General features: G+C 39.2%; 1 protein-coding gene across 8 annotated transcripts in view; it reads right to left on the bottom strand.

Annotated features, from left to right (window-relative positions):
* Positions 1 to 18,218, bottom strand: part of SYNE2 (spectrin repeat containing nuclear envelope protein 2) — a 324,652-nt gene that overhangs the window by 303,593 nt on the left and 2,841 nt on the right. The window contains exon 2 of one of the 8 annotated variants that reach the window (XM_027554280.1): positions 14,005 to 14,110. The exons of the other annotated variants lie outside the window; for them this stretch is intronic. The gene's annotated coding sequence lies outside the window, so the exon portion shown is untranslated. The remainder of the gene's footprint in view (positions 1 to 14,004; positions 14,111 to 18,218) is intronic. 8 annotated transcript variants of the gene reach the window in all.

Raw genomic sequence — 18,218 nt, 5'->3', positions numbered from 1 at the left:
ACTTTAGATAAAACAAATTCTTGAGATCTGCTCAGAAAAATGTAGGACCTTCAGGTGCTTCACAGTTTTTAAATCAAAATCCTCAGTGTTAGGTACTTAGAATAGGAAACAGGAGCCAAAATGGCAGTGGCTAAAAGACAAGGAAGGGAAAAGCCCACGAAAATAGAACAAAGGAAGGTCCGAGGACTGGAGTGAGGACCTCAGGTAGAACAAACAGCACTCCTGGCTGGCCCAATTTACATAGGGCAGGCCCGGGGCGGGGCGGGGGGTGGGGGAGGAAAAAACATAAAAAGAGGAGCCCAAGGGCTCTCTCACTCTCTCCCCATCCCCCCGCCCCCCCCCACGCTGGTGCGCTCCCCACTCTCTTCCCTTCACATCTTTGGGTAGGCATGCCCTCACGCCTCGAGGATGGATTCTCCTGCTACTTTCTAAATAAAATAGAGCTGTAACACGGAGCTGTAACACTGATTTGTCTAAGAGCTATAACACAGTCTGTCCAAGACCCAAGAGCTGTGACGTGCCAAGGGCTTTAATGTCCATCACTCCAAATCTTTGTTGTGATGAGACAGAACCGAGGAGAATACACTCGCTTAACACTCAGGATGACCCTGATCCGCAGATTCCCCTAGAGCACAACAGTGTTACACAGAGGGACCTTCTAAGATACACCTCCTGCAACAGGCACTCTGGCCAGAGATCCTCTTCCATTCTGGGGCTTCTGGCATGGTCTGAGGGCTCTAGACCCTGGAGAGGCCATCGGCTAGCTCTTCTACCTCAGTAGCCAAGCATCACCTTGGTGACACACTGCTAGTCCCTCAAATACACCTGCTTAAAGATTCATGCCCAAACACACACACACAAAATCCACTGTAAATATTTACATTCTGAAGGTTTTATTTGTTATTGCTTAAGATGTGAGGTTCAGACATAGAAAACAGATTTATGGTTACCAAAGGGGAAGCAGGGAGGGATAAATTAAGAGGACTATCAGGTTAACATATACACATTACTATATTTAAAAATAGACAACCAACAAGGACCAACAATAGCACAGGGAGCTCTACTCAATATTTTGTGAAAACCTATAAGGGAAAGAATCTGCAAAGAATACACACACACACACACACACACACACACATATATATATATGTAATGTGTATGTGTGTATATATACATATGTATCATTGTTTTGTACACCTGAAACTAACATAACACTGTAAATCAACTATACCTTGATTAAAAAAAAAAAAAAAAAAGCATGTGCTTCCCCCTCCTCAAAAAAAGTGTGGTTTTTTTCCCCCTCTCCAAGTCCTGCTATTTAACTTACCCACTGTTATTTTCTATTCTGTTAGTCTAAATCCATCAAAGGACTTCACTTCACCAGTCCCGTGGTGTAACATCCCATCAAGGTCTGTCATTCCACAAAAGCTGGCTGTAGCTTGAATGCACCTCCTCCGCCCCCAAGCTCAACTTCCCCTTAGAAGAAGGAAGTGATGGGGTTGGAAGACAGCCCTAAAACGCGGTCATTGTTATTGTGAACCTTTAAATAGACCTTTACCTCTGTAAAGGTTTTGGGGTTCTGCTCACAAAGACCTGTGGGAAGGTCGGTGCTCCTGGCCCCCTCTTTCCCTTTTATCTACGTCGTGTGCTACATCATTACTAGAAACCGAAACTCATAAAGTGAAAACTACTCTCCAAAAAGAAACCAGGATTTTTTAAAAACCAAAGACTGAAGGGGTTCTCTGTATTCATGTGATGATGAAGTTAAAATAAATCTGGACGACACTATCTCTGAGAACTCGGCTTGTCTGCTAATTTTAAATGCATGTCCTCTGAAATTTCTTTAAACACTTTTCCCCTTTGACATTTTTTTATCTTCTATGTAAATAAATCAACTGTATATGGCAAAACATGCAAAGAAAAGGAGATTACAGAACAACGGTAGTAATATTAATTTCAATCAAAATACAGAAAGCTAAAATAAAAATGTAGCTTATTTTCAAAATGTTTAATATATTGCTAATTCTTTCAGCAAGAGTTTTATTTTCGCTTTGGGATTAGGCTTAAAGTCCACAGTTTTGTTTCTTTAAAAAACAGTTACTGGCAAATGGGCTCAAAATACTTTCTGCCTCTAAAAATAAACACGTTTCTTTTGAACAACACTTCACTTTAAAGTTTTGGCTATTCCCAGGACAGAAGGGTCTAGTTAATCAGCAATTTTTAAGAGAAGGGAGCTCGGGCAGGTTACAGAAATTCCTTCCGGGAGCCCTGGGCCTATCCTCCATCCACACCATCCAGCAAGTTACAGCACTTTGTTAGCTCCCAACAACAAAAGAGACCTACAGAGCCGGGAGGGTGGGAGGGAGGCGGTGGAGGGTGGGGCGGGGCTGCTGGGGGACGGGGGAGAGGGGTGGAAGCGATGCTCCGGGATAAAGCAAGCCCCAGTACTAAAAGTAATTTTAAATGTTTTTGTCCTTTTGTATAAGAAAAAGATGGTTAAAAATTAAAAGGAACAAACCACTGGATGCTCTGAAGGATTGTTAACTAACAAATGCCATTTGTAATTAGAAAGAAACAAGGAAGGAGAGAAGGAAGCAAGTGAGCCAGGAGAGCAAAACTAGCAGGAATATCACACCTTCCAAGCCTCGGAAAAGTTGAACTGTACTGATCCTGCTGTTTAACATCCCTGAAACCAATAACCATCTAGAAAGCAAATACAAACTGGCCCACAAAAGAAACAAATAACCTAACATGCCCTTCTTTAGCTTCTGATCACTGGTGGCGGAGGAGGGGGTAGGGAGGGGGTGGGGAAGAAGCCAAAATCAAACAACCCAGATAGGGCTTTTTTTTCAATTTTTATTTTATATTGTAGTTGATTAACAATGTTGTGTTAGTTTCAGGTGTACAGTAAAGTGATAGTTATTTATACACACACACACACCTCTTTCTTTTTCAAATTCTTTTCCCATTTAGGTTATTACAGAGTATTGAGCAGAGTTCCCTGTGATATACATCAGGTCCCTGTTAGCTATCTAACCCATAGTTTAAACAGAGAAAGTTCCAGAAAGAACTTCCTGAGCAATAGCCTCAGCCCTTCCATTTACTTTACAGCTTCTTTTATATCCTGTGGGGCACTCTGGTTCACTAAGGAAGCAAGCGTAACTTTCATTTTCCTGCTTTTGATTTAATAAAGAGGAAAAAAAAAAGAACTTCATAATTTCCTATAAAGACTTTCCTCCCATGCTTTAGAGTTACAATAAGGTCAACCCTTTCACCAGCATGACCATGGAAATATGGGGGAATTAAGTCCATCTTCACAATCAGTGTTAAGACTATGTCAAATACACTCTAAATAATGGAACATGTTCATGTCTGCAGTCACAGGCAATGCCCTTGGTGTACTTGACGTGAACCTGATTAGGGAATACTGAAAGATCCTTTTCAAATATGAACAACTATGTGTAAGAGCTGGAAATAATATTGGAAAGACAAAGCCATGATAGGTTTTATGTGACTTCTTAAGTACAGATGTTAAAGAATGTGTTTATTAAAGAGCAGTTTACCAAAAAAATTCAAAAGTAATATACAAATCAATAAGGAAAAGAAGCAAAACACCTGAACAGGTACGAGGGCATAAACAAACCAAAAAAAAACTATCCAAAAATGGATAAATTGTGACATATTCATACATTAGGGTATTAAACACTGAAAATGAATAAATCAGCTACCCATATCAATACAAATGCAGCTCACAAATATAAAGTTGAAAGAAAAAGAGCAATTTGTAGAAGAATGCATACAAAACGGTACTGTGTATGGTATTAAAAACATTGCTTATGGGGGTCCATGATGGGCCTGATATTCAGCCAGTAGACCTTGGCATGGCTGGATCTGTTGCCAGCATCCGTTATGAGTGGCCATATCCACACACTCCAGTTTGTTAAATACTTTGAAAATCACCCTTACTATTCAAATACAATAAAGCTGTAAAGAAATGCATGAGACTGATAAACATCAAATTCAGGATAGCTGCTACCTCTGAGGAGGAAGAAAGGGTCACAACCATGTTAGCAACAATTTATTTCTTATGTAGTATGCTAAAACACGTAGGTACTTAATAGTATGGTGGTTTATACCTTTTTGTAGGTTTTAAATAATAGATAATACAAATATTTTAAATACACACACACACACATATCTATGCCAGCAAGAGCCAGGAATCTGAAGGCAGCATTTTTACTCCTTGTTCTGCCAGTTGCCAACTGTACCTTGCCATCCCTGAATCTTGGATTGTCTTCTGTGAAATAAGAAGATCCAGGTATCATTCAGTCTAAAATTTAAAGTCAACGTGATGGGTGTTGAACTCCCTGGACTCTAGTAACAACCCATCACTGTGTCACTGTATAAGTGACAAATAAATCAGATATGAGATGAGATACTAACTCACTATGGATAGCACACACACATTTTAAAGTCACCCTAGGAATGGACTTGAATCCCACGACATTCTCTCTTTCACCATCCTTTGTGATGATGGTAAACCTTTGAGAGCTGTCCGATGGGGTTTAGGAGAGCAAACCAATGAATATCAGTAAAGGGGTGGGGACAGTTTAACTGACCCAAGACAAAACATTCTTTGTATTTAGTTGTGCTTATAGGTTATTTTACTGGAGAAGGAAATGGCTACCCACTCCAGTATTCTTGTCTGGAGAATTCCATAGACAGAGAGAGGAGCCTGGTGGGTTACCATCCATGGGGTCACAAAGAGTCAGACACCACTGAGCAACTAACACACATACACACACATATGTGATTTTAAATAATCATGATATTCTTGAGGCAGAGAAACTAAGACCATTAACATCAGAGTCTTATTCAAGAACATAAAACTGTCTGAGATAAACCCAGGATTTGAACTCATAATTGGTATCTTAGGAAAGGTACAGCTCTTAACTTGCTGCTGCTGCTGCTAAGTCGCGTCAGTCGTGTCCAACTCTGTGCAACCCCTTAGATGGCAGCCCACCAGGCTCCCCCGTTCCTGGGATTCTCCAGGCAAGAACACTGGAGCCGGTTGCCATGTCCTTCTCCAGTGCATGGAAGTGAAAAGTGAAAGTGAAGTCGCTCAGTCGTGTCTGACTCTTAATGACCCCATGGACTGCAGCCTTCCAGGCTGCTCCGCCCATGGGATTTTCCAGGCAAGAGTACTGGAGAGGGGTGCCATTGCCTTCTCCCTTACAACTTCTCTATTATTTCTCATACTCTCAAGACTCGTTTTAGAGAAGAGCTCCCCTCTACTCTCTATAATCTAACTTTAACTAATTTACCAAGACTTACATGGTGCACAAAGCAAATAAACTAGCAAATCCTTCAATCACTCAGTAAATCACTGCAGATTTTAACATGTAGATCACAGATTCTGGTATATAAAAGTTAGTTTAGCGAGTACTATGACCTAAAGAGTAAATGACATTTCTTCTAATTGCTTTAGGTAAGGAATCCGCCTGCAATGCAGGAGATGTGGCAGGAGCGGCGGGTTCAATCCCTGAGTTAGGGAGATACCCTGGAGCATGAAACCCACTCCAATATCTTGCCTGGAAGATCCCAAGGACAGAGGACCTGGTGGGCTACACAGTCCATGAGGTCTCAAAAAAGTCAGACACAACTTAGTGACTAAACAACAGCAACAAAGGGTTTTCAGACCAGAATTTTAAGGAAATTGTTCTAGAGATATTTTTAATTCAAATCTTCACCAAATTAGAGCTCCTATCTGTCCTTTTTGAGTTTGTTTCCGTTGAACTCTTTACTTCCAAGGAACTATCCAGTAGTACTTTGGTAGAGTTCTAGCAAAATACTAGACACCTAGTCTTACCTAACCATGAAATCTTAGCATTATGACTGGTTACTGGGAAAGTAAATGAGGAGAAAAAAAAACAAAAAACTGAAAAATTAACTGTTGTGTGGTTTGGAAGCTGTTTTTTCTAGGGTGTCAGCCAGCAGTGCCATTCTTCAACAAGTATTCATTTATTTATAAGGTACTGAATCAAGCAACTAGAGAAATAGAGAGTGTCTTCGGTTCTTAGGGTGGCCAAGAGTCAGACTGAGCACACACACACACTTAGGCTGAAAAAGGGATTTGAGTTCTGAAGTAGATTTAGGAGGTTATGGAGAGCAGATCAGTGAATACCAGTAAAGTGTCTACTAGAACCTCAAACTGTGAGATCATTCCTTCTCCCAGGCTTCCCTCCTGACTCCCTACAGAGTTTGCAAACTAGCATCCATTTCTAAACACACAGAAGTTTCTCACCTGAAGAGAAACAACCAGAATTATTTGTTTCTGAGTTTATCTAAAGATACAGTTTTCAGTTCTGTGGGCACAATTTTAACATCTGATATGAGGTTACATCATCTCAGGGAAAGAACGGAATGTACTTCTGTGTGTATAAAATTATCTTTGTTGTTACTTATGTGCAGGGACTCCATTAGAAATTTGTCTGGCTTAAAAAAAAAAATCCTACTCTGTCCATTTCTAAGGTTACTTTTTCTTCAGTATATCTTCTACATTGTTAAAATATTTAGAAGTTATATACCTCTGTGTGAAGAAAAACTTCCTGAAACATAAATAATCCTTCTGACCCCTTAACTCCAGTAACTTAGAATATGAAAATCTTAAATTTTCTCTTCATGGAATTTCAGACTACCGTTTTGAGATTTCTACAGAAATATTTTTTCCTTCTCTCAAAGCCCTCCCCATGGAAAGATCCCTGACCAGTCCCCAGCCCCCAAAACTCATATAACATAAAACATCCTCAAAAAGGAATACACCTAAGTAGTTTTCTCCCCATTGATGAACAATTGGAACACTCTCGAGAAAGTGTCTTGTGGATTTTACAGTATTCTCCTGAGTAGAACCAAAACTGGGACCAATGAAGAATCTTGAGAAGTAGGACCACTGGGACAAAACAAAATTGTATGCAGTCCTTTGGTTGAAACTCTTCTAACTTATTTAGCTAAGAAGCTAAGAGAGGTACTGAGATCTGTATCTGCTTAAAAACCATACCCCAACAACCTACAGTGCAAAAAAAGTGAAAAGTGAAATGAGGTCTCCTTTGTTACAGCCTGAGAGTACGAACAGGTAAATTCAGCTTACATGGGTGAACAAAATTGTAGGCCCTCTATTTGATAATGACAAAACAGTAGAAAGGAGAGCTAATATTTAGTTCTTAATTTGTGCCAAACATTTTACATGTACTATCTCTAATCCTCACAAGATAGACACCATCTACTCCATTTAGGGGAACAGGGACGATAAGCACCTTTCCTGAGAACACCAAGTTACTGGCAACTCTTGCTTGAACACAAATGTGCAGGTTCTGAACTCCATGTCCTTAAAATTCCTAACAGCCAATGAAATGAAAAGTTGCTCAGTTGTGTCCGACTCTTTGCAATCCCATGGACTAGACAGTCCATAGAATTCTCCAGGCCAGAATACTGGAGTGGGTAGCCTAACAGCCAAGAGATACCAACCTATACTAACTTGGTCCATGAGTTTTTAGAGAAATTTATCAGAACACATATTGTCTAAGCATTCAAAATATGAAGTAATTAAGAGATTAATATAGTGACTATAATGAGCTTATGTTAGTTTAAATTTGCAGTTCTCTGTCCTTTCTTCTCAAATAAGATAAAACATGTTTTTGCCCAGTGTTGCAGTTAACTGGCAAACTTGTATAATAAATTAACTAACAGAACTGGTTTAGCAACAAATGAGAAGCTCAAGTTCTCTAAATTCTAATCCTAGGTATGTCACTGATCTGAAAGGTAATCTGAGAGCATTTAATGTAAATTACATTAGATGTTTATAGGGCTCTCAGAACACAGTCTAAAAGAAGAATCTGTATTTATGAAACTTCAATATAAACTCTGATACTAAATATCTGAGTGAAAAGGAAAAAGCTTAAAATCTAGTTATTTTGCCTAATTACTGCCAAGGTTCTAAGTATTCATAAACATTTACACAGGATAAACAAAGAACTGTCCACAGTGATTATCTCTAGGGACAGAGACAACAGAAATGGAAAGTGAAAATAACATGAAGGCGAACTTTTGCTTTTTAATATGTGTGTGTTGTATGTGTGTAGCTGGATTTTTGTCATAAAGTTTTTAAGACATTCTCAAAGTCTTCCCAGTCTTAATTTTTATCTGCATTCATGATCTTGACCTTAGGACGTTTTAAAGGTGGCAACATTAAGGAAAAGAGCATCATTCTCTCTGCCCTGGCTCATCCTCTCTAACCCAATATAACAAGGCTCATTTTATAAAGTTAAAACCCACCCGTACCAAAATGTTTCCATTTTATCAGAAGCAAGAGAAAAAAACAGTCCTGGAGGACTTCAACCTTCAAGCAGTTCTAAAAGGAAAGGAATATTAGAACTCGAGAAATATGGTTAATTATGAAACTCCCTCAACAGTCTTTGAGTAACAAATACTAACCACCTAATTAGAGGGCTGTTCTCTCCTTGTGGTAAAGAATACGTAATGAGAGTCTGAATGCAGAAATGATGAAAAGTGCCACAGAGGACAGTTCAATGCCTTCAGTACCCATTCACTCAATCTTTCTAGCCCCAGCCCTCCTCTAGCTCCAACGACTTTGAAGAAAATGACAGAAGTGAGAAATGCTTTGAAATTACGGTTAATGTTTAAGCATTATAATATCAGGCCTCTTCTTGACCTTTATTTCTTCATCAATAAAAATACTATTTGCTTCCAATAATGATTTGTAAAGATGCTCAGCATAAACCTGAGACACGGTAGGTGCATAATAAATGTTAGCTTCCTTCTTTCAGAACTAAATTCCCAACTGCCAGCTCACTAATCTGTGAGCCCCAAAGACCCTGCATTTAAACAGTGTTTAAAATAAAGACTGCTATAAGAGACAAATAAGGACAGACTGGATAAAGAAGATGTGGTGTGTGTATATATACATATATATAGTTTTAGTCAGCCATAACGGAGAAGGCAATGGCACCCCACTCCAGTACTCTTGCCTAGAAAATCCCATGGACGGAGGAGCCTGGTAGGCTGCAGTCCATGAGGTCATTAAGAGTCGACACGACTGAGTGGCTTCACTTTCACTTTTCAGTTTCACGCATTGGAGAAGGAAATGGCAACCCACTCCAGTGTTCTTGCCTGGAGAATCCCAGGGACGGCAGAGCCTGGTGAGCTGCTGTCTATGGGGTCGCACAGAGTTGGACACGACTGAAGCGACTTAGCAGCAGTAGCAGCAGCAAACAGAATGAAATAATGCCATTTGCAACAACATGAGATTATCATACTAAATGAAGCCAGACAAAGACAAGTAACATACAATATCATTTATATGTAGAATATATTTTTTAAAAGATACAAATGAGCTTGTTTATTACAAAACAGAGAGACTCACAGACATAGAAAACAAACTTATGGTTGCCAAAGAGGAAGGGGGACAAATAAATTAGGCATTTGGGATTAACATAGACACTCTATATAAAAATTCCTATACACCCTATATAAACCACTATGCTATATACCTGAAATTAACACGACACTGTAAATCAACTGTACCTCAACTTAAAAAAAGACCCAGTAGACCATCCTGCCACCAGACCATTGGTTTTCCCCCACACCTTCTTCTATGGTACCTCTCTCAAGTAATAGCACCAGCATTCTTCTTGGCATCAAATTTAGAATCCTCTCTCTTCCAACTCCTTTTAATCCCCTCTGACTCTGTTCTCTAAATTTCTTCATCACTCACCTAGATTTCTAAAAACATCCTTTTAACTGGATTTCTTGCCTCTCCACTTCATTTTTCAGAACATTATTGTGAAACAGAGCTCACACCATGTGCATGCTGTAGGTTCCCACTGACAAGAAGAATATGGTCCAAATGCTTCCATGAGCAAAATGCCCTACAATCTAACCACAAAGCATCTATCTAGACCTCTCCCACTACAACCTGCCACAAGCCCTGTGCTTCAGTTTGTGATATTTTTCAGCCTGCAATCTACTATCCTCCATTTTCCACCCATGAAAGCTCTACTCTACACTCTAAACCCAGCTATATGTCCAGCTCAAATGTCAATATCCTATACAAAATTAGTCCTAACTTCCCCAAAGTGGGCATTTATGACCATAGCACTTTGCTAGCACTTCAGATGGCACTTCTTTCATTCTGGATCATACTAGAGTGACTTGTTTACAAGGCTATCTGTCCCAGTACCTGCAAAAAGGGAGCCGTGCCTGATTGATTGCTGACTGTCCTCTAACACCTGCCACTTAGCCCCTTGTTCACTGCACTCTCGAACTGAATGTAATAACTAGCACTTATCACCAGGTGCTCTACAATGTTTGATCATAGGTGCTGTACTGCCCACTACACGTGTTGCCTCAGTAATATTCTTAACACCCCCATGAGGTAGGTCACATTTTGCCTTTTATTTTATAGATGAAGAAGCTCTACTCAGAGAGGTTTATAATTTGCCCAAAGTGACACAGTTAATATATGGCAAAGCAAGGATTTGAACCAGGGTCCATCTGACTTCAGAAGTTATACTCATAACCATTGCACAATATCACAGACATTTCAAAAATTCACTTGTCCTTTAGTACTTATGCACCCTGGAGTATTACTCGAGATGAAGACTCCAGTAAATTACATTTTATACTATCAGCATGTGGAGACCATTTTTGGTTCTGCTCTATTCTAGGGTCATAAACGATCAGGTTCATAGTCTTCCAGATTGACGACTTCTCTTTTCTTATACCCACCCTTAATTCCCTAAAAAAACAGAAGAAAAATGATTTGGAATGCAGGGACAGTAAGAGAATGAAATCATTCCTTCATCATGGAACTCACCACATTAACAGTAAGCTTATAAGGTTCAGCAAGCATATATAACCTGAAAGAATATGTTGAATCATTTCAAAACATACTTTCCCAACTCAAACCAGAAATCAACAGCTGTTGCTAAGAAAACACACAGCCAACCGTGAGACAACATGATGACTCATGAAAGGAGCAAGCTTACCTTCCAAGTCTCAAAAACCATCACGAACACAGTCTTGTAACCAAACTTTCAACCTGTGGTTATAGATTGAGAGTTTCTTTTCACTTGGCTCAGAAGGAAATATAATCAGTTCTGGACTAAACACTATTTATAAAATTAATTATTACCCAACTTAATTGGAACTTTCTCTGATGAAAAAGAGTACAGAAACTACAAAGGTAACATACTTTCTTTTAAACAAAGGCCTATTAACGGAGGAAAATTTTTTACTCGATGCCATCAAATGAGTAACTACAAAAGACAGTCAAACAAGAGATTGCTAGTTACCTATTTTCTTTGTCAACATACTAGCACAAATAATAAAACATGCCTTTAACTGCTTTATAAACAGACTATATAGTAAATCCTCTTGTTTACTTTCTGAACCACTAACAATTTTTAACTAAAAGTTCCAGCATGCATTATTTTATCAAACAATCTCATCAAACGTTGACTATAGCCTACCATAGTACCAACGACTTAGATGCATAAGTTGTTGCAGGGTTTTTTCAGGTTTATTTGAGGGCATGGGGAACAATCCTGAACAGCTTTATTTATTTTGTTGCAATTTACACTTCAGATAAAAATTATTTCTTACTAATCAGCATTTTTTAAATGAAAATTAGCTAACTCCTACTGTGTGCTTGCTCAGTTGCTCAGTTGCATCTGACTTTGTGACACTAAGGATGGTAGCCTGTCAGGTTCCTCTGGTCCATAGGATTCTCCAGGCAAAAATACTGGAGTCAGTTGCCGTGTCCTCCTCCAAGGGATCTTCTCAACCCAGGGATCAAACCTGTATCTCCTGAGACTCCTGCACTAGCAGGTGGATTCTTTACCACTGAACAACCTAGGAAGCCCCAGACTCCCACAGTCTGATCCTTTAATTAACATATCACTCAAACCTGAAGAGCTCAGGTGTATTACAATCGGCTTTTCCTCAGAATACTACAATTAGTCCTCCAAAGTCAAAGTGGGAGAAAACAGGTAGTATACCTGCGTAAGTTAATTCTGTTCCCTTTCTCAAAACATGAACTATCTCATAGCCTGAGTTCTAACTAAACAGGTTATGTCTAACCTTGGTAAGGAGACTGTGTGTAGCACAAGCCAGAATCAAGATTGCCAAGAGAAATATCAATAACCTCAGATATGCAGATGATACCACCCTAATGGCAGAAAGTGAAAAGGAACTGAAGAGCCTCTTGCTGAAAGTGAAAGAGGAGAGAGAAAAAGTTGGCTTAAAACTCAACTTTTAGAAGGGGACAACAGAGGATGAGATGGCTGGATGGCAACACTGACTCGATGGACGTTAGTCTCAGTGAACTCCGGGAGTTGGTGATGGACAGGGAGGCCTGGCATGCTGCAATTCACGGGGTCGCAGAGAGTCAGACACGACTGAGCAACTGAACTGACTGACTGAAAACATTCAAAAAACAAAGATCGTGGCATCAGGTCCCATCACTTCATGGCAAATAGATGGGGAAACAATGGAAATAGTGACAGACTTTATTTTGGGGGGCTTCAAAATCACTGCAGATGGTGATTGCAGCCATGAAATTAAAGCAGAGACATTACTTTGCTGACAAAGGTCTGTCTAGTCGAAGCTATGGTTTTTCCAGTAGTCATGGATGGATGTGAGAGTTGGACCATAAAGAAAGCTGACTGTGGCATTGAAGAAGACTCTTGAGAGTCCCTTGGACTGCAAGGAGATCCAAGCACTGCATCCTAAAGGAAATCAGTCCTGAATATTCACTGGAAGGACCAATGCTGAAGCTCCAATACTTTGGTCACCTGATGTGAAGAACTGACTCATTGGAAAAGACCCTGATGCTGAGAAAGACTGAAGGCGGGAGAAGGGGACGACAGAGGATGAGATGGTTGGATGGCATCACTGACTTGATGGACATGAGTTTAAGCAAGCTCTGGGAGTTGGTGATGGACAGGGAAGCCTGGTGTGCTGCAGTCCATGGGGTCACAAAGAGTCAGACATGACTGAGTGACTCTACTGAATGTTTATATAGGAGTTCATTTCACTAATATCTCTGCTTTTGAATATATTTAAAATTTTTCATAATAGTGTTCTAACATCTAATTGACTTTTGCTCCAGTGTCAGACAAAACTTTACCATTTTGGATTTCTATTTTACCCACATAACTACTCACGTTTGACAATTCATTAGTGCCAAAATAGTTCTTAAAGTACCACGTGGTAAATATCACATTTCTAAATCATATTTGTAGAAACTAGGACCCAGGGGAAAAAATCTCAGAGATCATCTAATCCCCTGTGCCAGTGGTTCACAATCTTGTGCATGCATCAGAATCACTTGGAAGACTTGTTAAACACAGATCGCTGGGCCTCATCCTCTACATTTCTGAACCAGTAGGTTTGATGCTACTGGTCCCTGGACCACACTTTGAGAACCACTGCTCTAAGCTTACACCCATTGCCTAGTTCGTATCTCCACTGCAGTGATCACCAATTACCACATTGGAATGCATGCTCCTGTGCTTATGGGCCCTTTTCTTAAAAGAGAGTTGGCTTTCAAAGGGCAGGAGACATAAATTTTCATCAATGTGCCAGAGCCCAGATTCAACAAACATTTACAAAGTAAGTTAATTTGCTGGATGAGTTAAGTTTTCCCAGTCATTTATAGTTGAGTGTTTGTCAATGTATTAACCTTCAGAATAGGAGTACATTTACACATACCCAGATGGAAAGGGTACCCACTCCATCCTCACTGATAAAGAAGACTAAAAGTTAACTAAAACCAGAGCAACAAATAGGAAATTCTGGCGAGTTCTAAGAACTGCATCTCAGATTGGAGTTTTCAACCAAATATGGACACTGACAAGCAGAAGCTTCAAGTTCACTTTGTCAAATGTGTTACTCTGACCCAAGTAGCTATAACCAAGTGCTTTTTACCTCGTATACCATCGGAAGAAAGAAATGCTTTGAAAGTTTCTCAGGGTCTGGATAATGTCAGCATGGGAGGACTCACTCCTGAAATTTCCCTTTTTCTAATGCTGCCCTAAGGAAAGAAAAGACAGCACACTCATCAATACCTGCATAGAGATCTCCAAGTCCAGGTGTTCTGAATCTTGTAAGACCCCACAGTATCCTGAAGTACCTATTACAGCAATGATCAGCTCAATGACAACTCAGTAATTTAGTTTAAGAAAATGAACTATGCTCTGATTTCCAAATTTCACTACTACTTTAATGTTTACACTAAAATTACAAGTTAGAATATATACATATTCATAAAAATGAATCCAATAAACTCAATATGTATAATTTATTTTCACTTGAAAATAGCAAAATAAAGAATATAACCTGTGTAAAACATGGGTAATATATGATGTTTTAGGTTTTAGATTCCTTTAAAAAATAATTGACTGTTCAAACAAAAAACAGTAATGTAATGTGGGATCAATAACAGACAAAAAGTTAAATGTATAACAATATCACAAAGGTTAACAGAGAGAAATGGGAATTAACTATTCCAAGGCTCTCATGAGGTAATGACTGTACATGGGGTGGTATAATATAATACCTGAAGGTAAACTGTGGTAAGTTATCAACCCAAGAGCAAACACTAAAATAACAAAATAAAGAATGATAGCTAGGGAATTCCCTGGCACTCCAGGCGTTAGGACTCCACGCTTTCACTGCTGAGGGCATTGGTTCAATCCCTGGTCAGGGAACTAAGATTCCCAAGAGTCAAATTTAAAAAAAAAAAAAAAAAAAAAGGACTGTTAGCTAATAAGCAAAAAATAAATAAATAAATTATAATGATAATAAATTCAATTAATCCAAAGACAGAAAAAGAGAAAAAAGGAAATAAAGATAAGAAAAACATGTAACAAATAGCAAAATTATACATTTAAAGTGAACTATAATCAATAATCGCTTTAAATATAAATGGTCTAAATACCAGAATTAAAAGTCAGAGGTTGTCACATGGAGAAGAAGCATGACTCTCCACTCCTTAAATGTGGGCTACACATAGTAACTTCCATCTCAAAAAGTACAGGACAGAATGCAGAGAAAAGAGCAACTTTACGGCAGGGAAACCTGACAAGCACTGCCTCAGCTAAGTAATCAAGGTTAGCATGAATAGTGATGCTCTGTTGATGGAATGCTCTCTTGACATGGAATAATTAGAATAAATATTGTTTTCAAGCACATACAAAACATCCTTTTCAAGCACACGGTAAGGAAATAATAATAAAGATCAGAGTGAAAATCAATTAAATAGAAGATAGAAAATATAAAGAAAACTAATAGCCAAAACATTGAGAAGGTCAATAAAATCGCCTTTGGTTTCTTTACCTTGACACTACTGACATTTTGGCTGAATGAGTCTTTGTTGAGATGATCTCTCCTGTTCATTGCAGATCTTTAGCAGTATCCCTGGCCTTGACCCACTAGATGCCAATAGCAAATGCCTGCCCCCCCCCTTCCCCAAGACACTGTCTCCAGACATTATTTCATCTCCAAAACTTGTCACGTGTTCTAGTGGCAGTAAACTTCAACCCATATCCCACTCCATAAACAAAATTTAACTCAAGGTAGATGTACCAAAAAGTAAAAAGAAAGACTTCATGGTTTTATATTCTCTTATAGTTTTTCTACAAGTTTTATAACTCTTAGGGAAAAAGTCTCTGTGATCTTGAGCGAGGCAAAGATTTATTAGGTATAACACCAAAAGTGTAATTCCATAAAAGAACTGATAAATCAGACTTTATTAAAACTCCTGATCTTCATAGATTTGTTAAGAGAATGTAAGATGAGCAACAGATTGAAAGTAAATATTTGCAAATCACGTATCTGATACAGAGCTTGTATCCAGAATATATAAAAAACTCAAAACTCAATAAGGAAGCAACCAATCCAATGAAGAATGAACAAAAAAATGTAAACAGAAACTTCAGCAAAAAAAGATATAATATGGATGGTAAATAAGCACATCGTTAGTCAGCAGGGAAATGCAAATTAAAACACAATGAGATACCACTACACATCTAATAGAATGGCTATGACAGCTTAACCATACCAAGTGTTGGCAAGGATGCACAGCAACTGGAACCCTCACACACTAGTTTGGGAATGTCTGGGAAAGTATGGAAGTTTCTTTAAAAGTTAAACATACGCCTACCATATGACTGAGCCATTCTACTCCTAGACATTTACCCAGGGAAAATGAAAGCAGATGTCCATATAAAGACTGAATATAATGTGTTTACAGCAGCTTTATTTTTAACATCCAAAAACTAGCAAAAAAGAAAAATGTTTATCAATGGGTGAATGGACAAATAAACTGGCGTATATTCATACAGCAGAACACCATTCAGCAATAAAAAATAATCGACTACTGATACACAGAACAACATAGATGAATCTCAAGACAATTATACTAAGTGAAAGAACCCAGACAAAAGAGAAAACATATTATATGGTTCCATGCGAATAAAACTCTGAAAATACAAACTAATCCATAGAGTCAGAGCTCTCATCGGTTGAGAAAGAAGGGTACAGGGTATAGGAAGGGACCAAAGGGAAAGATGATTCATAGGTCTACAAATAAGTCAAAAACGTATCAAATTTAACACTAAACTTATGCAGCTTACTGTATATCAAGTACACTCAGTGAAACTGTTTATAAAATTATCACACAAAAACCAGAAAGGACAGAGTTTAAGATAACAATCAAAACAGTACTTAACCTGCAACTTCACAAAGAGTTACAAGCTTTAAACATAACTGATTTTACACTATTGCAGACACAATTCTTAATTTGGTGAAGGTAGGAATGGGGGTGCATAACCCAGGTCATTGGAAAATGCGAAAGCAAAAACAACACAACAGTGAGCACACAGTAAAGTCGTGAAGAATGGGCTATGCGTTTGAATGATGTTAAGATTATTTCTTAATTATAGCTAATCTGAAACACTTCATAATTATAAAAAAGGAAAAGTAAATTCATTTTTTTCCAATTTGTCCTGTCCCATTCCCATTCCAGAGGCAGAAATGGATGCTTTCCTCCTCCCAGAGTCCCTGAGAATACATCTTTTCTAGCACTGCCATATGTGTATTGCAACGGCGTGTCTTCACTAGACAAACAGCTCCATCAGAATTCAGACTATGTCTTTTGATGCTGGCATAGTGGCTAAATGGGGCTTCCCAGGTGGTGCTAGTGGTAAAGAATCTGCCTGCCAATGCAGGAGATGCAAGACACGCGGGTTAGATCCCTGGGTTGGGAAGATCCCCTGGAGAAAGAAACAACAACCCACTCCAGGATTCTTGCCTGGAAAATTCCATGGAGAGAGAAACTTGGCAGGCTACAATCCAGACTGAGCACGCGCATGCATGCATGCATGCACACACACACACACACACACACACACATATACATGGTGGTTAAATATAAGCAGGATCTGAGAACCTGTTTTCCTACCTATCCTAGGCTGTGCCATTCACCTGCTGGGTAGCCTCTGAAAGTTCCTTCAATTTTATTAACTGTAACATAGGGCCACTAGGGTATACATGAGAATTCACTGTGAATGTATCCAAACCTTCGCCAATGAGGCCTTGCATGACCTGTCAGCTGATTGCTGCTGTTGTTGTTCGGTCGCTAAGCCGTGTCCCATTCTTTGCGACCCCACAGATTGCAGCACACTAGGCTTCCCTGTCCTTCACTACCGAGTTTGCTCAAATTCATGTCCATCGAGTCAGTGATGCCATCCAACCATCTCAACCTCTGCCATCATTTGATTACCGTTCTTTTTCCCTTGAGTTCTCTCCCTGCAGTTGACAGTGCTCAGCCTCAAGACCTTCTCTCAGGTCCAATCAATCCATGCACCACCAAACTCTTTCCCGACTCAGTACTACCTCCTCAGCTCATCTTCTTCCATGCCTCTCTCCTCTCCTCACCTCCTCACCCACAACACACTGTATGCTACTTGTCTCGGCTTACATGTCACCTGCACAGAGAAGACTTCTTACTATTCACTTCGGAACTCTTGGTTACTCTATGTCTCAGCATCCTGTGGTTTTCTTATTTCAACAAATAGTTTGAGTCCCTACTGTATGCCAGGTGTTGACTCTGAGGATGTAGCAGTGAATCCAATAGCTCT

This window comes from Bos indicus x Bos taurus, chromosome 10, assembly GCF_003369695.1.
Source record: "Bos indicus x Bos taurus breed Angus x Brahman F1 hybrid chromosome 10, Bos_hybrid_MaternalHap_v2.0, whole genome shotgun sequence".
Taxonomy (NCBI): Eukaryota; Metazoa; Chordata; class Mammalia; order Artiodactyla; family Bovidae; genus Bos; species Bos indicus x Bos taurus.
This window is presented reverse-complemented; position numbering and strand designations above follow the sequence as displayed.